The following is a 26,818-nucleotide window of genomic DNA, read 5'->3' as shown; positions in this document are numbered from 1 at the left end:
TTCTTCACAGAAGAATTCCAGTTAACTAAATGTAAAAGGAATGAAGGAAATATAAGATCACCCTTAGGCCAAAATCACAGTAGTAACTGTTGCAGGCAAGATCCACTGATGGATGCTCAAAATCGGTGGACAAATTTAAGGAGAAACACAAAAATTGGTCTCAAAGTGTTTCCCTGAAGATGCTCATCAATTAGAAAGGAAAAGACAGAAACTTTACAGAGGAGAAATCACACAGACATCACCTCAGCCAAGTGATCAAGGTAAGACCTTTCATCTTCGTGTACTGCTGACATACACATCACAGAAAAGAGCACATGACTTCTATGCGCTTAACTGCATAGCCTCACTTTGATCATGAGAACACACTAGACCAAGCCAAACTGAGAGACAAGTTACAGAACAGCTGACCAATCCTCCTCAAAAGAGTCACGGTCATGAAAGGCTGAGGAACCATCACAGATTGAAGGAGACTAAGGAGACAAGATGGCGAATTTAAGAGGAGAGTCTGGACTAAATCCTAGAACAGAAAATACACACTAGGGGAAAATCTAGTGAAATGCATATAAGGTCTAGTATGGTACCAGTGTTCATTTCCTGGTTTTTTTTTTAAATTTATTTATTTTGAGAGAGAGAGAGAAAGAGAGAGAGAGAGAGAGAGAGAGAGAGAGAGAGAGTGTGTGTGTGTGTGTGTGTGTGTGTGTATGCAGGGGAGAGGCAGAGAGAATCCCAAGCAGGCTCCGTACTGCCAGTGTAGAGCCCAATGAGGGGCTCAAACTCAAACCACAAGACCATGACCTGAGCTGAAATCAAGAGAGGGACGCTTAAATGACTGAGTCACACAGGCACCCCAATTTCCTGGTTTTTAATGATTTTTCTATGGTCAGGGTAACACTGGAGGAAGCAGGGTGAAAGACGTTCATGTACTCTCTGTACAATTTCTGCAGTTTGTGTGTAAAATTAAAATTATTCAAAGAAAAAAGAGCTGCAGTTTAAAAAAAAATCTAAATCTAAATCTGGCTCCACATTTTTAAAAAGTTTTAAATATAGCAGTAGTCTAGATCTAATTTAAAAAGATTGTACTCCTGTTTTTGCTAAAAATTGTCAACTGTTACTTTAAAAAAATATGCCATTATAATCTCAACCTCTTTATTTGAAATGAGAAAAAAAACTGTACAGTACTGATCTGTAAAAAAAAAAAAAAAAAAAGAAAGAAATTGAACTGAGAATTTTGTAAAAGACATATATGTAATTACGTCTTTATAAGTGTGCAAAGAGAATGGTCTGAAAGATTCACACATTCATCCCTTGATAAATTTCTGAGCCCCCAACAATATTCCAGGCACTTGCCAGCTATAGGATACTACTGTGACACGGGCCTCCCACTTCTGAGATCTCACATTCTGGTGAGAAATAGACAAAAACCCAGTAAACAGCTGTAAAATAACTATCAACAAGGATATGGTCTATAAAGGAAACAGGATGTTGTGACAGACTCTGGGTGGGAGAGAGAACACGTAAGCATATGCCAGATCGCCAGGGCCCAAGAAAGTCACTGAACAGCATAAGCAGTCGTGGGGACATGCATGATCCGATCCATGCTGGCCCTCCCACCGCTGTGTAGGCATGCCTGGCGGAGGGGCAGGAAGGGATGGGGGTGGCGGAAGTCTCCACATGTGGCGGAACCTGTGAGTGTTGTCTTTCCCCATTCATATAGGTCTGTTGCCCACATCTTCAACAGTGAACAGGTTAAAGCTGCCTTAACAAAAGGAAATTACTTGGTTTAAAAAAACAAAAAACAAAAAACAAAAAAAACAAACCTGAGGAGGCACCTGGGTGGCTCAGCGAGTTGAGCGCCTGACTTCGACTCAGGTCATGATCTTGCTGTTCGTGAGTTCAAGCCCCGCATGGGACTCTCTGCTGTCAGCACAGAGCCCACTCCAGATCCTCTGTCTCCCTCTCTCTCTGCCCCTCTCCCACTCCCACTCTCAAAAATAAATAAACATTTAAAAAAAAAAGAGTTACCTCAATTTGCCACTGCTCTATCTGTACGTTTCCAGTAACCTTGAGTTTTCCTATTGTAACCCTTTCTTCTAAGAATAGTATTCAGGAAAAGAACAGAAATTTCTTTCCTATTTTGGAGGAAATGGCTCTATATGAAACATACTCCAAAGATTTCTGAAGTCTAGTATCTGTTGGCAAGCAGTTCCAAGTTAGTAGAGAAGTTATCGCTTTTAGGCATTAAATTCCTAATGCTCTGAAAATTTACTGTGAGACACTGGAGGACAATCACTGATAAAAGGGGGCAAATTTCTGGCCAAAGCCCCACATAGTCGCAGGCAGTGAAGGGGGTGGGACAAAGCCCGTCAGAAATTCCAGCACTCAAGATGTAGCATGTCCCAATTTCACCCCACAGATCTGTAAATAGGTAATTTATTATTTTCCTGAGGAAAACTTGAATTTATTTTAACTTAGAAGTGTGAGCAAAAATTTTAAAGGTAGAACAGAGACCACTATCAATACGTGAAGTTCTGCTCATGAGCCCCCAGCTACTTCTTATTTCAAATGGCCACTGATAAAGGATGGGCAAGGTCATGTTAAAGTTAGAGATCATTGTTCATGAAAGAACTCTCTGGAACTGGAAAAGGTCAGAACTATGCTGATCCCGTACCGAATGGCTACGGGCAATATGCCCTGCATTTAAGCTTTGCCAATGCCTTGATACAATGCTATAAAGCATCTTCCTTGTAATAAAATACTTCAAATCCATGAATGTGGTCCATGGATCAAATTACCTCCTAAAGAGTGAAGCAAATTCCACCTCAGAAAAATCTTAACCGAAGAGAAATGGGTGTTTATTTGCCTAAGTGGCCATTCACACACCAGCCCGTCCTCACATACATTCACTGAGGGCTCACGCAAGACTCCGTCCGGTCTAACAGCTACTCCACATTTAGTTTTCCAGATCAATACGCATAGTAGACAATGCCTGAGAAGTATTAAATATTCTCATTTCTCAATCAGATGATCACTCTCACACTAATAGAAACAAGTTATGCTTTTCAAAGAGAGGACAGGCGTTAACTTACTATGGTAATCATTTTGCAGTATAGGGAAAGTCAAGGGATTATTCTGTATACCTTAAACTTACAGCACTGAATGTGAATGGTCTCAAAACTGGAAGAAAACCAACCAAACAAAACACAACTTTTACTTTTATCCCATCCAAGAGAAGCCCAGATTCACAAGGAAAGAGTCCGTCCGTACTGTAAAGTGCCATCCTAGCCTGAGGGCCCAAGCCTTGCCAGCAGCCCTTGGGCTCCAACCAAATCAGACCCGACTATATAGTTTTTATATTACTGAAGTAATGTGCTTTTCAGTGGACAGGACAACTCAACAGTAAGGTACAAAGGGAAAGAGACAGAAATAAGACACTCAGCTGGTGGGTCAACTTCCGCATGCTCTGGCCAGCAACCCTGCCAAGCTCCAAGCATCTGCCCATTCTCCTGGCCTTCCCTCCCATGCCTATGGAAGAACGGTCATATCCTGGTAAGAAATCAACTCCCCATTTGTCCACTAGACCCTATCCACTCCAGTTCTAGCATCATCTTTTTTTTCCTGTCTTGCAACTGAACCAAAATTTCCAACTGAAAATACACCTGAGTCCTTGGCATCGAGTTAAAAACTAAAATTTTAAGCCTTGAACATTCTCTTTTCCTGCGGTCATTTGATAAGGAGAGGTTGACAAAGAGCCTCTTGAAGGTTAGCGATCTTTGAGGGCTGTGCTGTGTCTGCACATAACCCTTTAATAATCTTTACTTAGAAACGTTCATAACTTCAAAGGAGTCATTTTCGAAGATTTGCTTAAATTTCACATGCTTTTCTTTTTAGACCTCACTATAAAGATACAGTCCTGTTGTATTTGCTGTTGCTTTTACCACTGTTGAAAAATTAGATTTGCACCTAACAAGAATACATCAAAACAGTTTATTTAAAGCAACCACTGATACTATTATTTTAAATGGAAATCTGGGATTGCAGGAAGGAGTTTATGTGTGTTTTGCAGGGCAGGAGTGTTCCTGACTATTCTTTACAAGTCCCAAAGATATTAATGGGAAAGATGAATCAGTTCTGTAAAGTCACCTCACATGTTTGAGGCATGATGCATGATTTAGCCATCATTAACGGGGCTGCATTTTCATTTCATTCAGACATGCGCTAACATGTTCACAAGGGAAGAAAGACCAGGAGGGGGAAGAAAGAAAGGCCCATCTTCAGACAGTCATTTTTGATGAAAGCCAATTTACACAGCAGTGAATTGCCCTACCAATGACAAGCCTAGAATATGAAAACCCCACTTCTCCTTTTTAATAAGGAAGTTGGTGTGTACCACCCTTTCCAAAGAAAGGACCCTGATTTTCACAGCTAGAAAACCTGCTAAATGGGAGAGGTGTAGGATAGGATCACTGTCCCTATTAGCTCTAGTTTTTCCGTTCTTCATCTGTACTAGGGGAGGCTCAATGGTTACCAGAATTACATTCCTAGAAAACTTTAAAACTTAAAAAAAAAAAAAAATTTGCAACATCGAAGAACAACGGCAAGCTGAAACATAAAAGGCAGGAAATATTAAAAAAAACAAAGTACACACAAAAAGGCCTTCAGGCTCAAAAGTCAATCTAAGATTTAAAAATATAAAGCAAACTATAATCATACCCACAGAGAGGACAAAAAGGAATGGTGAACAAAGGGAAAGGAGGAACAGATAGGGGAAAAGGAGTTGGCTCAGTAAAAATGAACTTTAGGGGCACCTGGTTGGCTCAGTTGGTTAAGCATCTGACTCTTGGTTCCAGCTCAGGTCATGATCTCAGGGTTCATGAGGTTGGACTCTGCTGGCAGTGCACAGCCTGCTTGGGATTCTCGCTCTCTGCGCCTCTCCCAAGTGCACACGCCAGCACGCTCTCTCAAAACAAACTTGGGGGGCGGGGGGGGGGGGGGAGAACTTTAATGGCACTAACCATAAAATACAGGGTCCGCTTAGAGAATAAGCACTTGCATACAAAATACAGATAGACCAAGTTTCAATACGGTTTCATAAGTACTCTGAGACAACTAAATCTCGAAACTACCAAATACAAAGAAAACCCAGTACATTTTAATCCCACTCTGCACGGCAACCCCCGGGTGCTCTCCTCTCGCCCTCTCCCCTCCCACTCTGCCTTCCCTGGCCCATCTGTCACCCTTTGTTACCTCTCTCATCCTGCACCAGCCAGCACCAAACCCAGAAAAATGACTGGGTATGGAAGGCCCTATCGTTTAGGGTGTCAGAGAAGCAAGGAGTATAGTCAGATAATTGAGGTTTCTGTGGTTTAGCCAATGAGTCCACCTCTACCCAGCTGTTCCTGCAATCCTGTGGCCTACGTTCCCCAAATCCCTCCGGCTCCCTGTAGGTAGACCAACTTGAATTACTTTTGTAACCCCTATCCCACCCCCACCCCTCTACCAGGGCCCTCCCCCCAACATGTTTATCAACTTTGTCAGCAGGAAAGAAGTGAAAACCAGGCTGGGGAAAAAGCACCTGAGAAAACAAACCAACAACACAGGAGAAATCATTGTTTCAACATGAACTAAGTGTTTCCATAATCATCTACTAAAACTTCAAACAAGTTGCATGAATGAACAATCTGGACATTCCTAGAGGGACAATACGGCAAAAACAATTTGCTCACTCTCTCTTTTATTTAGGCCACAAATTAGTAGGAAATAAAATAAATGCTATTAACTTAGGGGAGGAAATCTTTACAATGTTATTCCATCATTATTCACACCTGTCCAATAAAGAGGACTTTTTAAGTGTGCCAAGTAGATCACTTTACAAAGTTTAAGTCAGAGCTTTACAGATTCAAATTTGTAAATGCCCTATAATATGATATTCCTATTAAGCAACTGCCATCTCATAGTCTTTTCCTGGACAGATATTATAGAATTCATGAATATTTTTCAGTCTTTGAAAGACAAGAAGAAACACAGAACCTCCTACACTTTGATTGGATTAAAAAGTTGCAGATGATTCCAAAAAGAGAAAATGTTCAATGCCTGAAAAATGCTTTTGCTATTTCTATGGCAGGACTGAAACTCCAAACATAAGATGCTTTGTGTCAAAGCCTATGTAAAAATACACGGTCTCTTTTGGGACTCAGCACTTTTTACCAACTGTGTGTACAATTTCAAAGAATACTCCTGAAAGTTACTTTTACCTCCTCATGAAAAAGGACTACTCCAAACAAAAACAGTCCCTTCTTGGAGAAAGCAATTTTCTGGGCATTGTAATGCTCTGGTGAGCACAGAGCAGAGGCAGGCTACCTGGGAACTGTCGCTGGGAGACCAGACCTAGCTGGGGAGCAGGGCGGGGCACGGGGCTGGCTGCTCCTGGGGTCAGGAGCACGTAAGGTCCCAGCAGCCTCCCCCCTGGCAGCTGTCTGCAGCAAAGGCTGCCCTCCAGAAGAACACATCCTGGAGCCTCCTGGAAACTGCACAGGTCAAGAACAGATGGTAGGCAGGAAACTGCAGCCCAGTGCAGATCAGCTTGTTATCCCCCACTTCAAGACTGACATGTATGGCATCAAGTAACATTTGTAGGAGAATGATCTAAGCACCTCTCTTCAAGGTCTCTGAACTCTTCTGCAAAGATGAATCTGTTTAACTCTCTCAATAAAGCACACTAGCAACTTAAACTCAGAAGAGTTTAAGATCTTAAATCCAAACCATCAGCACCAAATTCAATCACAGTCTTGGTGAAGCAACTGATGATAGAGTGAGAGATCACACATGATACGTGTAAGGAGTCGTTTTTCATCAATTATACTGCTAAATACTCTACAAGGGGGAAGTGTACACAAACACCTTTTCTACACGGCATTAGAATCGAACCTGAGACATTCAGAACAGCAACATTCTGTAGGTGACAAGGAACCAGGGTCAGGATACCCTAGAGGGAACCTGGAAAAAAAAGTGCCATCCTCGCCACAGACCAACGGCCCATTAAACTCTAGGCAGTGTAGGTTTTCATTCTTCTCCCCCGCTTTAATCCAGATACCAGGCAATTGTAGTAAAACCTTGGTTTGCAAGCATAATTCGTTCCAGAAACAAGCTTGTAATCCAAAGCACTTGTATAGGAAAGTGAATTTCAAGAACCATGGGCACATGTGATGTTCAGCATCATGTACTACTTATATTGCAAGACCTCGCTCGTTCATCAAGTTAAAATTACAGATGTTTTCTCATCTTGCAGAAAAAATTACTTGCAATCCAAGGTTTTACTGTACTTGTCACGTGGCTCCAAAAGCTTTTTTTCTATTACCCACTCCAATGACAGAAAAGAAGTTTTTCAAATTTCACGTTGAGAAAATCACCTTACTATGCACACCTAACAGGGTCTCCCAAGGAAAGCAAAGTTACTGTGAGATTCTCATGTTAATGAGAAGCCATGAGCTACTTTTTGAAAGAGGTTACTAACCCCATCCTAGACTCGCCACAGTGTGCTTGATGCCCTCACCTCTAGAGCAGTAAGTGAATGAAAACAAGTTTCTTCTTACTGAATGGGTGAAATTCACTTTGTTATTATGCTGACACCCCACCAAACTTTCCCAGTGGCTGTAGGGCCAGCCCAACATAATTGGTCACCCCTTTCCAGAAGAAGAGTGAAGCGGCTTTCCAAGGGGGAGCTGGAACAAAAACGAACTCTACACCGGTGGGTTCTTCACGTGACACTCTTAGAGGAAGTTGCCCAAGGCAAACTGCCAAGGTCTCCCAGTAAAAGAATGATCTCAGAGTGCGCACGTACAAGAGGAGGGAGAAGAGGGGGTGGGGAGGAGAAGGAAAAGACAAGAACAAGAAAGGCACCCATTCAACTTCAGAGACCATTGGCAGGTGTCCTGTATAAATTCCATGCTTTATACGTCAATTAAAAACACTTGGCACTCAATAAATTACATCAGAGGATGTCACAATTACCAAGGTCAGTGGGCTGAAGTAGTCAATTATTTTTATTCTTACTTAAACAAAAGGCATTCCACTAACTGAGCTGCCCTGGGGAATGATAGATCACATCGGGCATCTCTAGCACGTTGCTCTGGTCCTGATTCTCCTCAGCTGAAACCTTGATTTTACCTCCTTCTCAACAGCCTAATGCTTTAAGAGAAACTACCAGTTTAAAAGGTTAAAAATATAAATTGGCAGTTAGCAGGGTTGCTTCTAAATTATACGCTCCCCTGGCAAACATGTTTATTTTGTTGCCACGCTACCTAAATCCAGAGCCTCTGGGCAGAACCAAAGAAGCTATGGACCCCCAACAGTCTAAGACACCCCCAGGAGATATTCAAAAACCCAAATGGGCAGAACCTAAGTGCACCAGTGCATCTCTTGGGCAACACAAATGCCTTCCCTGCAATCCACCTTTACAGAAAGCCAAATTATCGGTAACACAATTTTTTATTTATAGGATAAAATGTTAGCAAGGGATTTTCAGAGGTTTCCCGTGGGCCCCGGTTTCTACCTTTAAAATTTACAGTGTTATCCAATGATTACTAATGTCCAAAAGGATCAACAAGGCAAGCCTAACCCATCAAAAAAAAAAAAGAGTCAACCAGACTCCATATATTGCATTTGGAAAAGCAGAATGGTGATTGCTTTTTTCAGTCCTCTTCAGAGATTTCTGCTTAACCTACCAGTTAACCTAAAACCTCGATGGCCTGTAAGTATGCCACTCCTGAAGCATTCTGTTTAACAGATCTTTACAGTATAAGGCTGAGGTTAAATACTTGGCTAAATGTTCTTAGTGAGCAGCAAATGCAGCATATTGTTTTGTTTTTTTTTTTTTTTAACCCAGTTACTTCTGGTCCAGAACAGACACGAGTTCCAGCTTTTGAAATATAGTCTATCAGAAAGCAAAGGCTGTTTTCAATTTAGTAATAGTCACCATGTGTAGCTAATATATTTATTATACAAAGCCCAAAATGTCAGCTCTCAGAGAAATCTTACTTTAGACAGATCCTCAGTAATAAACTGACTCATCAACCACCAACATTCCACCAAAATCTCTGGACTATCATCCCTGAACATTTCTCATATGGACAAAGTACCTGCAATTTCTGGATCATTTTTTATTGAGAGCAGGTGCCCATAATACCCTCGAAAGAAAATCTAAAGAGCAAAACTAATCAGGCAAATGCCATAAGACAGTCTCTTATTGTAATCCAATCAAAATTAGATGAACAGATTCATTAAGCCACTTTACAAAACCACAATTCACAAATCATATGGACGGCAGCTCACTCCCAAGGACTTGTGCACACAGAAACAGACCATTTCCCTTCTACTTGGAAAGTCATGAGGGCACACGTGTTCCCAGAATGAGATCTAGGCGTCCTTTATACTTGGAATACAGCTTTGGGGTTGCCGAGACCCCACAAAGAACAAGGACCTTAAGTCAGAGTAATTTAGACCACCATATTGCTCTCCAATATGTAATTTCTTTTAGTATCTCCACAATTCCCTTTTTGTTGTAAATCCCACGAATGACCTAAATTTTAGACATTTTATTATCTATTACGGTCTGCAGGAGAAAGATGAATATTTGTTTGAGGAGTCTACAAACTCAATCACACAGGGTGGGAAACTGGACAAGGTGAGGAAGAGGGAGGCAGAATAAAAAGCAAGCCCGAGAAGAGGGTTGCGATACACAACCCCTCTCCAGTAAAAAGGACCTGCTTAATGACTTGATCTCTGGTTCCTCATGGTAATGATTTTTTTTTAAATATATAAGAAAATGAAAAAATAGCTCCAGTTGGCTTCCAGAATAGCCCAGCTGTCTTGCTCCAAATATTTAACAAGCTGTACTCAAAGCGGTGTGATGGAGGAAAAAAGTCAACAAACAACAAATATGTTTGTAAGGACATGAAAAAAGAACATGTTGAAATTGGCTAGACAGCAGACATCCCATCCACAAGCATAAAGCTCTCAAAAAAAAAAAAATATCAAAGGAAAGGAGCTGGAGAGTTAAAGGTACAGGTGAAAAAGCACACAGCCAGCCAGCCTACAAACAAAAGCCAGTTATGATATATATCCGGAAAACATAATGCAGAGAATATTTCCCTGACTTTAGAGTGGAAAAGTAAGAAACCAGAGAAACTAATTTTGAGTAAAAATAAAGATTTGTCACTGCCAAAATATTCTTGGATTTGTTGATTTTGCAAGGGAGGTTTTTTAATACTCCATACGAAGATCATTTAAAACTGAAAGCTGAAATTAGTGTCAGCTTCAGACTACCTCCCGATACTCCTCCACTTTAACCCCTTATCTTTTTTAGAGTTTAAAAGAACAATTTTAAATTCACCACCATCTCCTTTCAGGGCTGAAACAGTCAATTTTCAATGAGTACCCAATATATTTATGTAGCCTAGAAACCTTGCAATTTACCTTGGGGAGATGCAAACAGGAGAATATTTTTTGGAAACCAATTAAAGAAACAGAAATAAGCTAAGTGCCTATTTCAAAATGAATAATCCTTTCTATAAAACCCAAGCCGGGAGCAAAGAAAAGGGGGAAGAGGCCACCTGTATGAGAATGCTCACATTTCCAGGCCGGTGTCTGTTCATCCATATCTTCCACCACCCACCAAGTGCCACGTTCTCCTCAAGGTGCTGAGACAGAGCGCAGGTGAGTGAGGCCAGGGCCCGAGGAGGATCCTTACGAAGGTCCTGAGAGCTCACCAGAAATAACTGCTCCAGGCAGGAGGAAAAGGGAGTCTGGGAGGGAATTATGCAAGAGGGGACACCTGAGCTAAATCCTATCAGGTGAGCCGGAGGCAGCAGGCAGAGGAAGGGAGACGTAAAAGAGGAAGAAAGTTCAAGAAAAAAAGCCAGAAGTTTGGCCCCAAGGGCAAGGAAGTAAGTCACCTTGGGCTTGACTGGGCCACGCTGGTAGAATTTAGTGTCCTTAAATGTGGCCTTTTCTCTAGGCTCCTAAGAAACTCATTTGCAGAAGTCAGTCATACCCTTAGCTTAACTATGGGTCTTTCAGAGGTCTTTTAAGGATCTCAAACAGTGAATGACCCTGTATTTCTTCTCCTCCCATGTATTTCCTTAGAACAAAAGCCTCAGAAATCACATGGCATTTCTTCATTCCGCAATAACCCCCACCTCAAAAAGGAAAAGAAAAAAACCCCACAGAATTTGTGTTATATAACCTATTAGCACGTAACTGCTCTGATCAAGAAAAAATAGATTTGGCTTACTCTAAATGCTTTTTCTAGTATTAATCAAATTCTCTTAAAATGAAAGTGAGTTAGCTAATCCTTTATAAAGTAGCATATACACCGTGTATAAAATGAAATACATAAAATATTTTTGTACATGGATAATGACCAGATGTGACTATGCAAAATACAGTATTAGCATATGGATGATTTTTCCTTCCAATATTTTCATTAATACTCTTTTCATAATCATATTTTTAGCATACCGCTTTTAGGATTAATTCCATGTTACCTGAATATAAATGGTCTGCCTTAAAAAAAAATCTGCATTTACAAGTTTATCAGTAGAGGAAAGCTAAATGATTAGCATTAATGATTAGTTGCTAACATCTAAGTTGCAAGAATCTATGACACATAACACTGGTTTAACCCTGGGAGAAATTGGGGTGAAGTAATTACCCAGGCAAAATCAAAGAGTATGTGATTCACGTTAACTAACACGGTGAGTATTCAAGTGGATAAAAAAAAAAAAAACACAATTAGATCAGAGAAAGATTCACTTGAATTGAACTTAAGGGGCCAGGCAGAGCCCTTCGAGGCAAGGAGCAGACTCCATTGTCTGAATTTGATCTGAATGGAGGTAACAGGAAAAACAAGGGCAGGCCTCCTCTGACCCTTTCCATGGGCCTGAAGGAGAGGAGCAGAAAGGGAAGGGTTAGCAGGCAAAGCCATCAGGCAGTGAGGAGGGGCCAGCTCCCTGCAGGGCTGTCGCCAGCACCATTGTCCACCCTTCCCAGCTGGTCCTGGGAAGCCTCGCCAGAATTTTCATTACAATCACAACTTCAGAACCTAACGAAAATACAAAGACTTACACCCTTAACGTGACCCTTCGGGTGGTTATCAAAAGTTATTACAGATGTGATGATGTGATGTGAGTTACAGGCTTTGAGAAATGGAATACACACAAGCTTCTGAGAATCTGAGATCCGGATTCAAATTCCTGAGCTTCAAAATCCTTTCCTGGCTATGAAGGCTCACAGGAGTCAATGGATCTGTGGCCATCTCTACTTCCCCACTTCTCTGATGGAGATGATAGTCCATCCTCTGACTCCTGCTGCAACTGAGCATCTGGCAGGGGCTTGGGGCCCCCTGGGAGCCTCCCACACCATGCAAGGGACCCCAAGTTCCTGCTGCCTCCTGCGGTCAGTAAACTGCACAGCAGCCGGGAGAAGCAGTTAAGGGGAAAGCCCCCTGCTCAGCCCTCCTCGCTACCTCCCAGAGAAGGAGCAACTCTCCACAGCTGTTCCTGAAGCATGGGTTAAGAGCGGGGCCAGGTTCTTCTCTTCCAGGGGGGCCCCTCGAGCTAAAGAAGCCCGCAGGCTTGTCACCATAGCTAAACTATACTTGGCACTGTTGAGGAGCAGTTTTACTTCTTATACAACCCGAAGTCTGTAGGCTTCATTATGCGGGACAGGAATTCCAACCAATAGCCCACTAGAAGCCTGGGGGCGGGAGAGGTAGTGGGAAGGAGGGCCCACAAATTATTAAGGTGATGAAGATTTGTGTCTTTTGTCTCCCATCTGGGGACAATGTGAGTTGTGTTATTTTTTAATATTTAAAACAGTAGAACACGGGCAGACAACCACTGTAAGACAATAAATTCAACTGAAGGACATTCCAGTGTGCGTAAACCACAAGTTTCACCCTTGTGCAGTTTATTACATTATCAGAACCTCCTGATTGGATTACTTTCCTGCAGGGCTTCCAAGTGTCTGCTTTTCCCCCACATAATATCTAATATCACCTATCAAGATGCTGTATTTGTCCTTTTGTATTTTACCCCCTGATATCTTAGGACGCCTGTTAGTTAAGAACGGTTTTTGTTGTTGTTTTCGGTTTGTGTTTTGTTTTGTTTTCAGAAACTCTGGGTCGTACGCACCTCACCACATCTGTGACCAAAAAGGCTTAACTGCCCTCACAGGAAGGTTGAAACTGTACAGCATAAAGCTTCACCAGCTTCCAGAAGGGTCTAAGCCAACAATTTCATCAAAGCCTTCAAGTTGGCATCTGGTCTAAGTTAACACTTAGAATAGCAAATAAAAGGCACTTTTCCTGGACTCCTGCTGGCCAATACTTCTCGGATTAGCTAAAGCAGTGCTGCTGCAGGAGCGCCTTGTATTAGGTCCTGTTAGTGAGGAGATGCAGGGAAGCTGTGCGGGTCTTTTTGCTTAATCAATACTAACAGGAAGATCAGCAGACAGGGAAGGAAACACCAACGCGCAGCGACATTAGTATCTAAGCACAAACAGACCTTTACTTGAGAGCACAAGGGCTTGAAGCCCCTTTTCCAAGCTATGAACAAAATATAAATGCTAGCCTACGTTTTCATCAACAATAGCAAAAGAAAAAAGAAAGCCTTCAGGAGTGCGTGCCACAGCTAACGGGATTAAAGAGCTTTTTCTCAAGGAAAGAACAATAACTTGACAAAGTGGCTTTAAAACTAGAGAAATGAACTTAGAATTATTTTGGATTATAAACGCCAGTCTTTCTTGAATTTAACTGCAATATGTTCAGGCAAATAAGAAGGCAAATAGGAGGATGCATGTTTTTATTCCCTAGAGATCACATTGTTTTGGGTTTTTTTTTGGAAATACATTAGGAACACAATACATAAGTGGGTAAAGCACATACGTAGGCAATTTTCCACCCAAAAGGTTCATATCAGTTGTAAACATTAAAAAAAAAATTAACCTTACTGGTAACCTCATTAAATGAGTGAGGTTTATTATCACTGCGTTTAATGAGAATATGCAGTACGGAAAGGGTTTGGTTAGAAAACAAATAGGGGTACCTGGGTGACTCAGTCAGTTAAGTGTCCAACTCTTGATTTCAGCTCAGGTCATGATCTCAGTTTGTGAGTTCAAGCGCCCCATCAGGCTCTGTGCTGACAACAGGGAGCCTGCTTGGGATTCTCTCTCTCTCCTTCTCTCTCTGCCCCTCCTCTGCGGGTGCACACACTATCTAAATAAATAAGGTGCAAAACTGCACAAACACACACACATAGAGACAGGATTTATGAACAAGGGTGTTGGAGTCAGAAAGCCTAGAGTTTGAATCACGTGACAGTGATCCAGCGATCCAAGACAAGCTCCTCACAGCATGCATGGCTCAAGCTCTTCATCTATAAAATGACGAGTGATAATATGCAGCTGCCTCGGTCAGAACTTAAATGCATGAGGGGCACTTTGCACAGGACTGACTAACAGTAAGCACTTAACACAGGCTACTGAGACATCACTGTCACGACCAAATGCACCAGCGCTCTGTGCACCTCCCCCAAAGAAAGAACCAGCCGGAATTTTCTCATCCACGCGCAAAAAAAAAGAAAGAGCTCAGATCCTGGCGCTCCCTCTTTAATGATGATTTTAAGGTCTGATGGGGACCTCCATTTCAATTCAAAAGGTGCAGAGCTCCCTGAAGGCAAGGCAGAAGTGGACATGGGAGTGATGGGAGAGCAAAGCAAGCACTGGGCAGAAACCAGAGAGCCCGCACCTACTGCAAGAATAAAACTCTGCCCCCAGCAGCAGGATCAACACACCAGCAGAGGGGCTGTTCCATGAGCGAGCTGGCCCCAGCTGTCCCCCCACTTCTGCTGCTGGCACAGCTCAGCCGGAGACAGCCAAGACCCTGAGCTGCAGTAACAGCCTGAAGCAAGAGCACCAGTTTACTCCCTGAAGGTGATTCGCTGGAAGGCTGGCACACGAGGGCTCCCTGGGGGGCCAGGAAAGGATGGCCATGGGTTGCAGGTCCCCTCCACCGGGGAGACGATGCACAGGGATGGCCATCACCTGGGCGTTGAGGGAAAGCGAGGCTCCAGAGGACAGTTGGCTGAGTGTGTAAAGGTTCTGGGATCTGCTCTGACGAGTGGGGTCCGAAACAAAAACGTGCATGGGTCCTGCCCAAGTTTTCCAAACACACTCCTGAGTGACTGAACGCTCACTGTATCCCACCACCGCCGTCTCTCATCGCTAGACGCAGCACAAGCCACTGTCCCTTGGAGACAAAGGAGGGGGAAATAATCTACAAGAGAAAATGCAGACCCAGCTGGAAATCCTTCCTCAGAGTTTTAAGGCAACTGCTCAGAAGACACGGAATACCACCCGAACGTCAAGGCTTCCCAATCCCCGGAGGCCTGAATCTTTACAGGGCCCACGGCACCCTTCCCATCATGTCCATCTCGTCACTCTGGCCCTCCAACCCCCTAATTTCCAAACTCACCGGATGTCTCTCGGCTCCTCAGCTTCCAAATGTGTCTTATACACACCACTCTCCCCCAGGACCCTTGGCTAATTCTTACTCACCCCCCTCATCACAGACTAAATGGAATCCTTCCCTCTGCACAAACCCAAGGTTTCTCCCCTGAACCTACACGCCCGTGAAACCCTGTGCTTGCTTGCGCCCTGCCAGGCTTAATTTGTGTCAAGTCCCCCTTTTGTGGTAGACCATAAGCTCCACGAAGGCAGGGACCACGCAGTTCTTGCCCACCGGATCCCTAGCATGAGTAGTTGCTGACTAGCTGATGGTATTCCAACTTTCTCTCCTTCCCGGGGCACTTCAGCCTCTAGCCAAACACCCCGATGCCTTTACTACTACTGCCCTCTAAAACCTCAGGTCGCCCTTCAAAGCTCTGCTCCCAGGTCACCTCCTCCAGGATATCTTTCCCAACCTTTCGGGAATATCTTCTGACCTCACCCTGGAGGAAAAAAGCAAAGCTTCAGAGCAACATGTACAGACCCACCTTCCAGCCAGGCCCTGCCACTGATGAGGCGAGTGACCTGAACCGGGGCCTCACTTCCAGGTTGTACAGATTGTTGTGTTCATCTTCCAATCAGTTTTCTAGGTGTGCAGGATGGTTTAGTGTGGGTCTGGCTGTATTTCATGGACGCGAGACACACAAAAAGCTTCCATGCTGTTCCGCCATCTTGGCTCCTCCAAGGGGCCTCACTTTCCACCAATAAAATCTAATTCCTGGGACTGACCAAGCAAAACACCTAATGGAACCTGGCACATAGTGCGTCTGAAAAAACAGCTGCCTCCATCTACCCCTCCTCTACACCGTGTATGGTTTGTTGCTAAGTTATTCATCTTGACCTCCGGTCGTATGCCCCTGGAGGGCATTTCCTTATGTGGGCTCCTCAACATGAAATCATCAGCATCATCAAAACAGCAACAACAACAGCATCGACTCACCCTTACTGAGTGCTTAACGTTTAGTGTGTATAAGTGCTTCATTTCTACTAGGTACAGGGGCTCCCATTTTTAATTAAATAGATCCGTACAGGAAACACATGCAGTAAAACGCATCTATCTCTATATTTGGTATCCCAAAAGTCTTTGCGTAGCGTTAAACTTTAAAAACCACAGAATTATAGCAGTTTTTTTACAAAACAGATCGTTTAGAAATTTAAATTTCTTTTACACTTAGTTTATACATTTTGAATGAAAACTCTGAACTTTACATGTTTCAGTCCCTCGGATAAAACATGGCAAATGTTAAAATTCCCTAAAGAGCATTTAGGGAAATTCACGAAGTTATATTCACGTCAGCTACTACAGGACTCTCTCTCTCTCTCTCTCTCTCTCTCTCTCTCTTTCTCTCTCCAGCAATGGGCTCAATTTGGAGGTGGTAACTGGTGGATTCTAGAGGCGTGGTGGAGTGAGGACCACAAAGGTGGCTGCCGTCACTCTTTGTCCCTTTCTGTCGCAAGTCCACGGGCCCACCCCAGACCGTGCATGCCAGAGTGATCTCTCGCCACTGCTTGCCTCTGACCCGGCACATGATGGGTCTCCACAGCGTGAATGAGGCACGTGAAGTATTTCAGGAACTGTGCTTCCGTCTTATGGCTGACAGCCACAGACAGGTACAACTGACAGAAATGAGCTTTTCACCTTGTCACTTCACCGCCCGACTGCAGCGTGAAAACATTCTTCGGGCCCATCCATCGCCCTGTACCTGCAGGATGCTAGTATAGATTACCTCCCCCACTCAAATCTCTGTTGGTTCTATTATTTCATGTCAGGTGGCCTTTAAAAGCCTGAAAATCTGTGTCATGCATTAGCTCCCTGGGTTCAAGCGGCTTCTGTTCGAGTGTACCAGAGGCACGGTTCTCAGCAAAGCGGGGGCCATTCTTCACCTGCCGTGCTCTCACTGAATTTCAGGAGATAATACTGATTATGGAGATTATCGAATGCAGGGAGACTCACAGATGACTTACACATGATAAAGTTATTCCACAAATGCTTTTGTTAGCTAAGATTTTCAGACCATGCGGTACTTGATTTCTGGAATAACTCATCCAAAAGGCTGAAATCGTGCTTATTAAAATAATCAGAAACAAAACACAAGACCAGTGAGTTATTTCACATTAGTCTGTCAGGTCTGACAGCAGAGCCACATGCAACGGAGTACTGTGGTGTCCGAATTGTCTGCCACTGTGTAACAAGTCACCCCAACATGCGGTGGCTTAAAACAACTGACACCCACAGTTCCTTAATATGGGCAAAGCTTGGTGGAAACGGCTCATCTCTGCTCCACGTGGTGTGGACTGGGCAGCCCGATGGGCTGAAGGGTCTAAAACAGCTTCACTCCCAGGCCAGCTGCCTCAGCTGCGTGGCTAGAATGGCTGAAGGTTGGCCAGGCCCACTGCCCTTTTGTAGTCCCTCACCCGCCAGGGCCACGGTCCCCAGCAAGGCAATCAGCTTCTCCATCTGGAGGCTGCCTTCTAAGAGGGCATTATAGACTGAATTTATATGTTGAAGTCCTAACCCCAGGACACCTCAGAATGTGACTGTATTTGGAGACAGGATCTTTAGAGAGGTAATTAAAGTGAAATCAGGTCATATGGGTGGGCCCTAATCCAGTAGGACTGGTGTCTTTATAAGAAAAGGAAGGACCATCAGGGGTGGGCACACAGAGAAAAAGGCCATCTGAGGACACAGGGTGAGATGGTCATCTGTAGGCCAAGCAGAGAGGCCTCAGGAGAAACCCAGCCTGCCAACACCTTAATCTTGGACATCGAGCTTTCAGAACTGCAAGGAAATGAACTTCTGTTGTTTAAGGCACCAGGTCTGTGGTATTTTGTTATGGCAGCTCTAGCAAACTAACAGGACAAAACCGGAAGCTACAACACCCCCTTACAGCAACATCCACAAGTCACAAAGTATCACTTCCCTCAGGTGGACTGGTCAAAGCCAATCACCAAACCAGCCCAGATTTGAGCGGTGGGGATTGGCCTCCTGAAGGAGAGGTCCAGTGCACGCACACAAGGACACACGGGGAACCACTGCCGGCCATATTTGAAGACAACAGGGGAAGAGCATGGAATGAAGTCAAAACCCTGAGTTCTCTTACCTGATCTCCAGCTGACTACAAGACTGGCTGGGAAAGCAGGGTAACGTCCACCTCAACAACATGGCCGTTAGGTACAGTGCTTCACTGGACAGGTTAAAGGGCCAAACAAATGAATGCTTATTAAATGAAAGAGCTCTGGTACGTGAAAGCATAACATGCTGACAAATCATGGCTCTCTGTACGATAACTTTCCTGTTTACCTTAGATATTGCTACAGAGCAAAAGTACAGATTCCAGGGCGCCTGGGTGGCTCAGTTGGTTGAGCGTCTGACTTTGGCTCAGGTCACGAACTCGCTGTTCATGAGTTCGAACCCTGCGTCGGGCTCTGTTCTGACAGCTCAGAGTCTGGAGCCTGCTTTGGATTCTGTGTCTCCCTCTCTGTCTCTGTCTCTCTCTCTCTCAAAAATAAAGACTAATCTTTACCAAAAAAAACAAAAGTACAGATTCCAATTCTGAATTCTATCCATGGGCATGTACTAACGAAAGCACCCAAATGGTAGTGTAACCTAATGTACTACCGCACAGACCTGGTCTGTGTAATTTTCCGGGATCTGGTGTGAAACGCACTCTTTTGTGTCTATGGTCCCTGTGCAATAAGGGCCCCTCCTCAAGGTAATCAGTTTATCAATCAAGTGCTCCAGAAATCCTAACTGCTTACCCCTCACAAGTTCTGATTGTGAAGAGTGCTCTCCAACCACATAGCAGGAAGCACAAGAATTCCAGGTATGGATGGGAAAAGAGCAGGGGCCCCTGGTAATAGTCAACAGCAGTTTTAGCCCAACAGCTCAGAAGCCAAACACACAACTGCCTGCTTTGGTTGGATTTTGTTAGGCTAGCACCAATTAGAACGGAAGTACAAAGCTTGAAATAATGATTCTTATCCTAAAAGGAGATCCTGCGTGAGCACAAAAGCAGGGAACGAACAGTTAAATGTTTGAGAGTGAGACGCATTATGTGGATGGCTGGAAATAAAACCTCAATCAAGAACGACTTGCAGTAGTCTTAAACCTGACGCTGAAAAATACCCCCGATGCATATTTATTAGGTTTGTCGTCCGAGAGGCTTGTATTCCATAGTGCTGCCAGCCATCATTAACAGGCACTAATGACCACAGCCTTTCAATGCCACCACGGCGCACTGCAATGCAGCTCAGAGCAGCTGGGGGAATCAGAACAGATGGCCTACTTCCCTTCAAGGCAGAACTTTCTGCAGGTGACAAAATGACTGTTAGGTGACTGACAGAAAGAGAAACAAACAAAAGTTGAAACGGAATATCTGATGTCAGTAAAGTGGGTGTTTAGTATTGCAGGGAGCCTTTATTGTGGGCCCTTACGGTTGGGAGGGTTGTTTACACAGTGCAGCTGTGCTACAGAACTGCAGTGTTCCTTCCAAATCCAAAATCCTTCCCTGAGCCCTGGGACTCCTCTGTGCCAAGCGAGCGGGGCACTGGAGATGTCACGGAAATCCACTCCTTCCAGGTACCGGGTAAGTACCTAGCATACACCTGAAAAGGTGTGCCTGGCACTCCAAGGCAGGCAGAGGTGGGGGTCTCCGCCCTCCAGGGGCAAACTTTAAGGGAAAGCCAGGTAATTTCAACGAACACTAGTGGAATGCCATCACCAGTCTGGGCACACGGCAACAGCACAGTGGACTGAACCGCGTTTGTGTCTAGGGATGTTAGACACATGTCCTTATATTTGTTTTCACTTCTATTTTCCCTTTGGTAGTCTGTTTATGTACTCTGCATCCTTAGCTAATATAATACTCGGAACGCTTTGGCTGTAAGACAGGAACCCACCTAGGGTGGCTTAAACAGAAAACAGTAAATAAAAATTGAAAAATGTGGGTGCTCTCAGAGGACTCGGGATTATTTTCTCAGAAAAGCCCTTGCTGATTATTCAGCCTCCAAGGGCCTCCAAGGGCCTTATCCCTAGCTCTTCACCCTGCTAGTCCCCTACGCCAACCTGCTCACTCTCTTCCCCCTTCTCCCGCTTTCTTTTCCCCATAGCACCCTCTGAAATGGCATGTTTTAGCTATGTGTCTGCTGGCTCCTGCACAGGGCCCACCCCTCCCACTAAAAGGTAAGCTCCCCACTGCCCGGGTGTCCTCTATCTCCCCGGCTGCGGCTTCGGTCTGCGGCAGTGCTAGGGCAGTGCGGGTTCCCCATCAGAACTTTCGACACTGAACGAAGAGCCAAACACACAGAGCTCTGGGCAGGGGGTGCAACTGGGTCTCACAAGGGACAGGAACCAGAATCTAGAACCCAAACAGCTGCCAGCTGGCTTACATTGGAGTCCGCTCTTCCCTGCGCCTCCTTTTCCCTCTCCCAAGGCCGCATCCCCCCTTTGTGAAAGTGCCTTCTCCACTCTCCCCTTTCAGAGCTGAAAACCCTGCTACCGGCTCCCATGCCCTTAGGATAAGGCCCAAAATCTTTCTAAGGACCCAGTCATTGACTAAGTCCAATGACTTTATGCCTGCCCCCAGCCTCACCTGTGATTTCAGTCAACCACTCTTTGTGGTTACGCAGGGCTTTCCCCCTTCCTTATAGGAGCAAGCACACTTCACCTCTGGGTCTTCCAATCCTAGTTTGCAGTGCCTAGAGCATTCTTTCCCTCTTCCCTCCTCCTGGCCATGCTCTCCTCCTCCGGCACGGTGTTAGGTGACCCTCTGCTCTGCAGACTGCCTTCTATGTCTCTGACGGGACTACAGGCTCCAAAGTAGCAGGAACTGTACCAGTCTCATTCATCAGTGCATCCCCTAGTGCCAAGCACGGCATCCCACAGGAGTAGATGCTCAGATACTCGTAGGCTAAATAAATGAACAACATATTGGCAATGGCTGTTCACTAAGGAGCTGTGACAAGAGTAAGACAGCAGTTCACGAGAGCAGGGAACGTGATCGCCCTGTCTCACTCCCCTGTGCCTGGAAGAGAAGACACCCAATAAATACTTGTTGAATGAATAAATTCCTGGCTTGCCCCATGTAGCTCCACCCCTTTTCTCTCCCATTTGAGAAAACGTATCAGAATGCAAGTGGGTAAAAAAAATGGCATGATTAAAGAGACATCTCAGAGTCATTTGAAACATCAACACTCTATTACTTGTCGTAAGTTACTGGACACATAACTCAAAACTGATCATCACAAATGAGGTGGTTTGAGACAGTGGTTGAGAATAGCTGATTAAGACAAAGCTACGAAACATGAAGCACTTTCTGCTCTTATTTTATTTTCCAGAAGCTGAAATGACAATACACTCAGTAAGAACTAATAACTGACTCATTCTTACCCTCACCGTTCTCTATAAAATAGGTTCTGCTCGCCCCAGGAGAAACCTTTCTTTAAAGCAAACGACGTTAAAAATTCCTTTTCAGTTATTTTTCTCCGGTACCAATGAGGTCCACCAAGTTGCTGTTGTCTCCAGTCAAAAGCCACAGCCCCACAAGCTTTCTTCCAGGAGGCTGTGTTGCTGATCCCTGCACAGCAATACAAACTCACTGCACCAGCGTGACAATACTGGTCTCCTTCAAAATCGGCAACTGCTATGTTTTCGGCTTTTTGGTGTTTTGTGCGTTTGTGTTTTACCTCTTGGACAAAATATGTTTGGTAAAGTTGCTGGGCTCTCGATCAGCCTGGTTTTATTTCTGTTTATATAAAGCATCCCCAAATATTGATCACATGATGAAATACAACCAAAAATGCGAAGTCCTAACAAAGTGTCAATCTGGATGTGTTAAAAAGAGAAATAAATCTGAGAAAGCCAGACGAGAAACCACACAGACAGCCACATACTCCAAACAAGGCTAAAGTTAGTAAAGCAAAATATAGCAACCCAAAGCTAGTAACATCATGACCCTTAATAGCCTACAGAATTAGACACTCCATCCACACGAACAGATCTGAGCTCTTCAGATCACCCCACACGCTGAGTGGCAGTAAAGATTTTGTTTTATTTATGAAAAACAAAAAGACCTTTAACTTTATAAAGGATACTAGCGTTTGAAGTCTTTGGGCCCAAATTAGAGAGGGGGACGAGAAAAGGAAAAGTATTAGGGAATATTTTAAGGTTTCTTATTACTACCGAAGGGAGGGGTAGTCAAGGCAAAGTGCCAAAGTTAAAACACAAACAGCATATAGAAATCTGGAGCTGCTTGTTTAAAAAAACAAAGACCATAAACTGTTCAAGCAACAGTGTGCTTTGTCTTATCTGACAGAATGCTGCACCATCCAAAGGAAAAAAGGCAGGTCCCTCCACCCATCCCTGACCTTTTAGCCTTTTGAAGACCTTGATCAGTTTCCACTAAAATACTTCATTTTCAGTCATGTTTAGAAGTACACATTTGTAGAGGTTTTTACCCATTTAGGTGCCAAGGACTTCCCTTTGGCAGTCTGGTAAAACCTACTGAGCCCTTCTCAGAAAAATGGTTTAATTGCATAAAATAAAATAAAATACAAAGGACTACAAGTGAAAATAATTATACTTAGTTATCAAGACAGTTTTAAGTTATGAGACGATAATGTATGCAGTTCTGTATTAATGCACCAAATAACAAATCTAGCAGCAGTTCTATTTGTTGCCTGTACTCATGAAATGCTAAATTTCAATCTGACTATAGTGAAAATAGAGATGCATCCCGCCCCCATCCAAGTTCAAGGGCTTCCTGAAGGACCCTAAAACCCCTTGGTTGGGTTTGGGAGAGCCAATAAAAATATATCTGGTGAAGCATCAAATTAAAAATAAAGCCTGGGAAAACAGATTATCCATTCAACTGTGCAATATTTTTCCAAAAAACCATGATGGGTCCTGAGTCAGCAAGAGAGCTGCACGCTTCAAACTGAATCCAGAAAGGGATTCAGCTTCCCCCATGCAAGTTACAAAATGTCTGAAGCTTTGAGAAACTGACAGCACTGCTGGAGTCTGCCTTGAAGTGGGAAAACAGTGACCCGGCAGTGCAGTGATCCAGCTCAATTGTGAACTTGAACAAATCTCCTTCCTTTCTGGAGCCTCAGTTTCTTTTTCGTTAGTAAAATAAAAGGGCTAAACACACACCATGACCTCCCAGGTCCCTTCCAGGTCTAAAATCCTATCTTTGGATTATCTCTTCCTTATGCTGGCTTTTGTAGCCTATTTAGATTAATTTCAAAACATTATTGCCTTGCTTAAGTTTGGAACAGAAAGTTGTACCAAATCTGAATGTCTTAACATATAATCAAACACCAATGAGCCAAATATACGCATACCATTACCACCTTTTTTAAAAACCCTGTTTTGCACATATCTACTTCAAAAAAAGTAATCACAGCGTTGGTCTTTTCATTAGAATTCTAGCACCATCACCTTAAGAATATTCAAAATTAACACACAGAATGTTAACTATGCATTTTCCACATTAAACCAAGGAACAGTATTACAGGGTATACACCAAGAAGGGCCTTTAAAGATCACCTAATCCAATCATGTTTCATTATCACTTTAGACAGAGAAGGTAGAAGACTAATCCAAAGTCACAACGCTGGTTGGCAAGAAAGCAGAGATTCAATCCCGGTCTCCTGACTGTACCTTTATGCTCTCTCCACTACACTCTCAAATCCAGACACTTCCCCAATTTAGGCTTAAAAGGAATAGCAAGAAAGACCTGACGGTTAGACTAGTCATTTTCTCTACTTTGAATTACGTAATGGGCACAACAAGGGGTGGTGGCACGACACATTCATTGGCTGGAATCAAGAAATAATGAAATTCCATTAATCCACCAAAAAGGTGATGACCCAACTAACATCCTAACTACCTGGCAATTCTCTTAGTACTGTACAGTATGTGAAAAGACCCATATTTGCATATGGATTTAGACATATAGCTATATGCAAATAGCTATACATATAAACCTCTTCACACATACATATATAAGTATACACATATATAGACATACACATATATACATATATATAGTTCCTCAGTCTGCTTGCCAGGATTTCTCACTAACATTTTACCATGAAATTTAAAAGAGAAAAGAAAAAAGGAGAAATTTAGAGGAAAACAAAAAGGTAGTTACACAACAGCTTAAAAAAAAAAAAGCACTGTGTTTTATAGGCAAAAGCTTCTATCAATATCAATATTGGTCATTTTTAGACATCAACACCAATTTTATCAATAAGAAAACCTACTAGAAATTCTTTACCAATATTTACATCCCAGATGATCAGATATGCAAAGTTGATGTTTGATTGTTATTGTTGTTTTAAGAGGGGACTGTCTTGAATCCGATGGATAGGATATGAATTAGTAAGGGTCTCTTTTTTTTTTAATGTTTATTTTTGAGACAGAGAGGGACAGAGCGTGAGCAGTAGAGGGGCCGAGAGAGAGGGAGACACAGAATCAGAAGCTGGCTCCAGGTTCCAAGCTGCCAGCACAGAGCCTGATGTGGGGCTCGAACTCAAAAACTGCAAGATCATGACCTGAGCTGAAGTCAAACACTTAACCGACTGAGCCAAGTAAGGGTCTCATTAAAGTCTACCTACTACTCACTATTTCCCCAGCATTCTTCAATGTACTTAATATACAGAAATCTACTCAGAAAGAAAGAAAGAAAGAAAGAAAGAAAGAAAGAAAGAAAGAAAAAAGAAACAAAAGAGGAAACAAAAGAGAAAAGAAAAGAAAAGAGAAAAAAGAAAAGAAAAGAAAAGAAAAGAAAAGAAAAGAAAAGAAAAGAAAAGAAGCAAGCAGGCAGTCACGAAGGAAGGAAGGAAGTTAGGAAGAAAGAAAGCAAGCAAGCAGGCATGAAGGAAGGGAGGAAGGAAGGGAGGGAGGAAGGAAGTTAGGAAGAAAGAAAGCAAGCAAGAAGGAAAAAAAGAAAAGAACAATTCTTCTCAAGTATTCAAAAACCTGACCAGAATCTTCTCAGTAGTCTGAATGTCAACTCACATTTCACTTCCTCAGAGAGACCTGCCCTGACCCCCTAGCTAAAGAAAGCAATGCCTACCTGGGGCAGACATTCCCTAAGTTAACCTCCTTCTGTTGAAAATTTGGCAACACCTGACAATGCCATTTATTATCCATTTGTTTACTCGTTTGTTTCTGCTTACCCTGTCCCTCCACACTAAAATGAAAGCTGCTTGTTCACTGCTGGATCCTCAATGCCTAAGCAGTGCTGGCACATAATAGGTGCACATATAACTGCCGAGAGTCTGGTCCAAAATATTCGAGTGCCAACTATGTCATACTTAGTGTCTCCTGGAAAACCATTAGTCAGGGACAAAGCACATGCAATGAGTAATGCATTTACATAGCCTACTTTAGAGTAAGCCTATGATACCAAGACAATCCTGGGTCTAAATCCTTTCCACGGCTTTGGAATGCCCTGCACTTCCAGCTAGAAACACAAAACCTCTCCAGGCCCACTCACACGCTGCTTCTCTGAAACATCTCAACAATGATTTCCTCAAAAGGAAATAATGAAATAAAGTTCTGGCATAAGTTAATCTTTCCTGTCAGGTTCACACAGTATGTTAAACATGCTTTGAAGCCAGACACACAAACAAAATCAAACTCCACAAAATTAGGTTGGGCTGAAGTTACATAAGACCAGCTAACCTCCTGCTTTCTCCCTCATTCCGCCCTCCTTCCGGTGAACCCTGACATCTGTCTTTTCAGCACAATTCAGATGCAGGTGACAAAAACTGCTTATCTGCAAACTTCAAAATAGGTAATGAGATTCCCAATATTATTCCACTTAATACTGTAGCAACTGTAGCAACAAAGTGAGGAGGAATAGACAACTTCCAGCTGTACTGTGTCTGGAAGCTTCTCTTAAAAATTCTCTTCAAAATTATTTTTAAGCCCACACTTACTTCAAGGCATTCAGTTATCAAAACACGTTTTTCAGAGTTCCCTGAGTTTTTCCATACCCGTGGCTCCTCGTATGTGTGAGAAGCCTACCTATCAGCACAGATGACGGTCTGAACACAGGTCTTTCAAGAGAGAGGACAAAAGCGCGGTTCCCAGGAGTGGCACATCCAAAGGAGAAAATAATCCTTTCTCCTCCTAAATATTAAATCCAAGTTGCTTCCTCTCCCGAGTTTCCTGCACTTCCCTCCTCCCCATTCTGCTCCCCTTTCACTGCCCACTTTATCCTGCTTTAATCCTACGAAGCCTCTCTCCCGG

The 26,818-nt window shown here is 43.4% G+C and overlaps 1 protein-coding gene across 2 annotated transcripts in view; it reads right to left on the bottom strand.

Annotated features, from left to right (window-relative positions):
• The window catches only part of PELI2 (pellino E3 ubiquitin protein ligase family member 2), a 196,116-nt gene that overhangs the window by 167,872 nt on the left and 1,426 nt on the right, over positions 1-26,818 (bottom strand). The window lies entirely within an intron of this gene.

The sequence above is a fragment of the Prionailurus viverrinus genome, chromosome B3, assembly GCF_022837055.1.
Source record: "Prionailurus viverrinus isolate Anna chromosome B3, UM_Priviv_1.0, whole genome shotgun sequence".
Lineage (NCBI taxonomy): Eukaryota > Metazoa > Chordata > Mammalia > Carnivora > Felidae > Prionailurus > Prionailurus viverrinus.
This window is presented reverse-complemented; position numbering and strand designations above follow the sequence as displayed.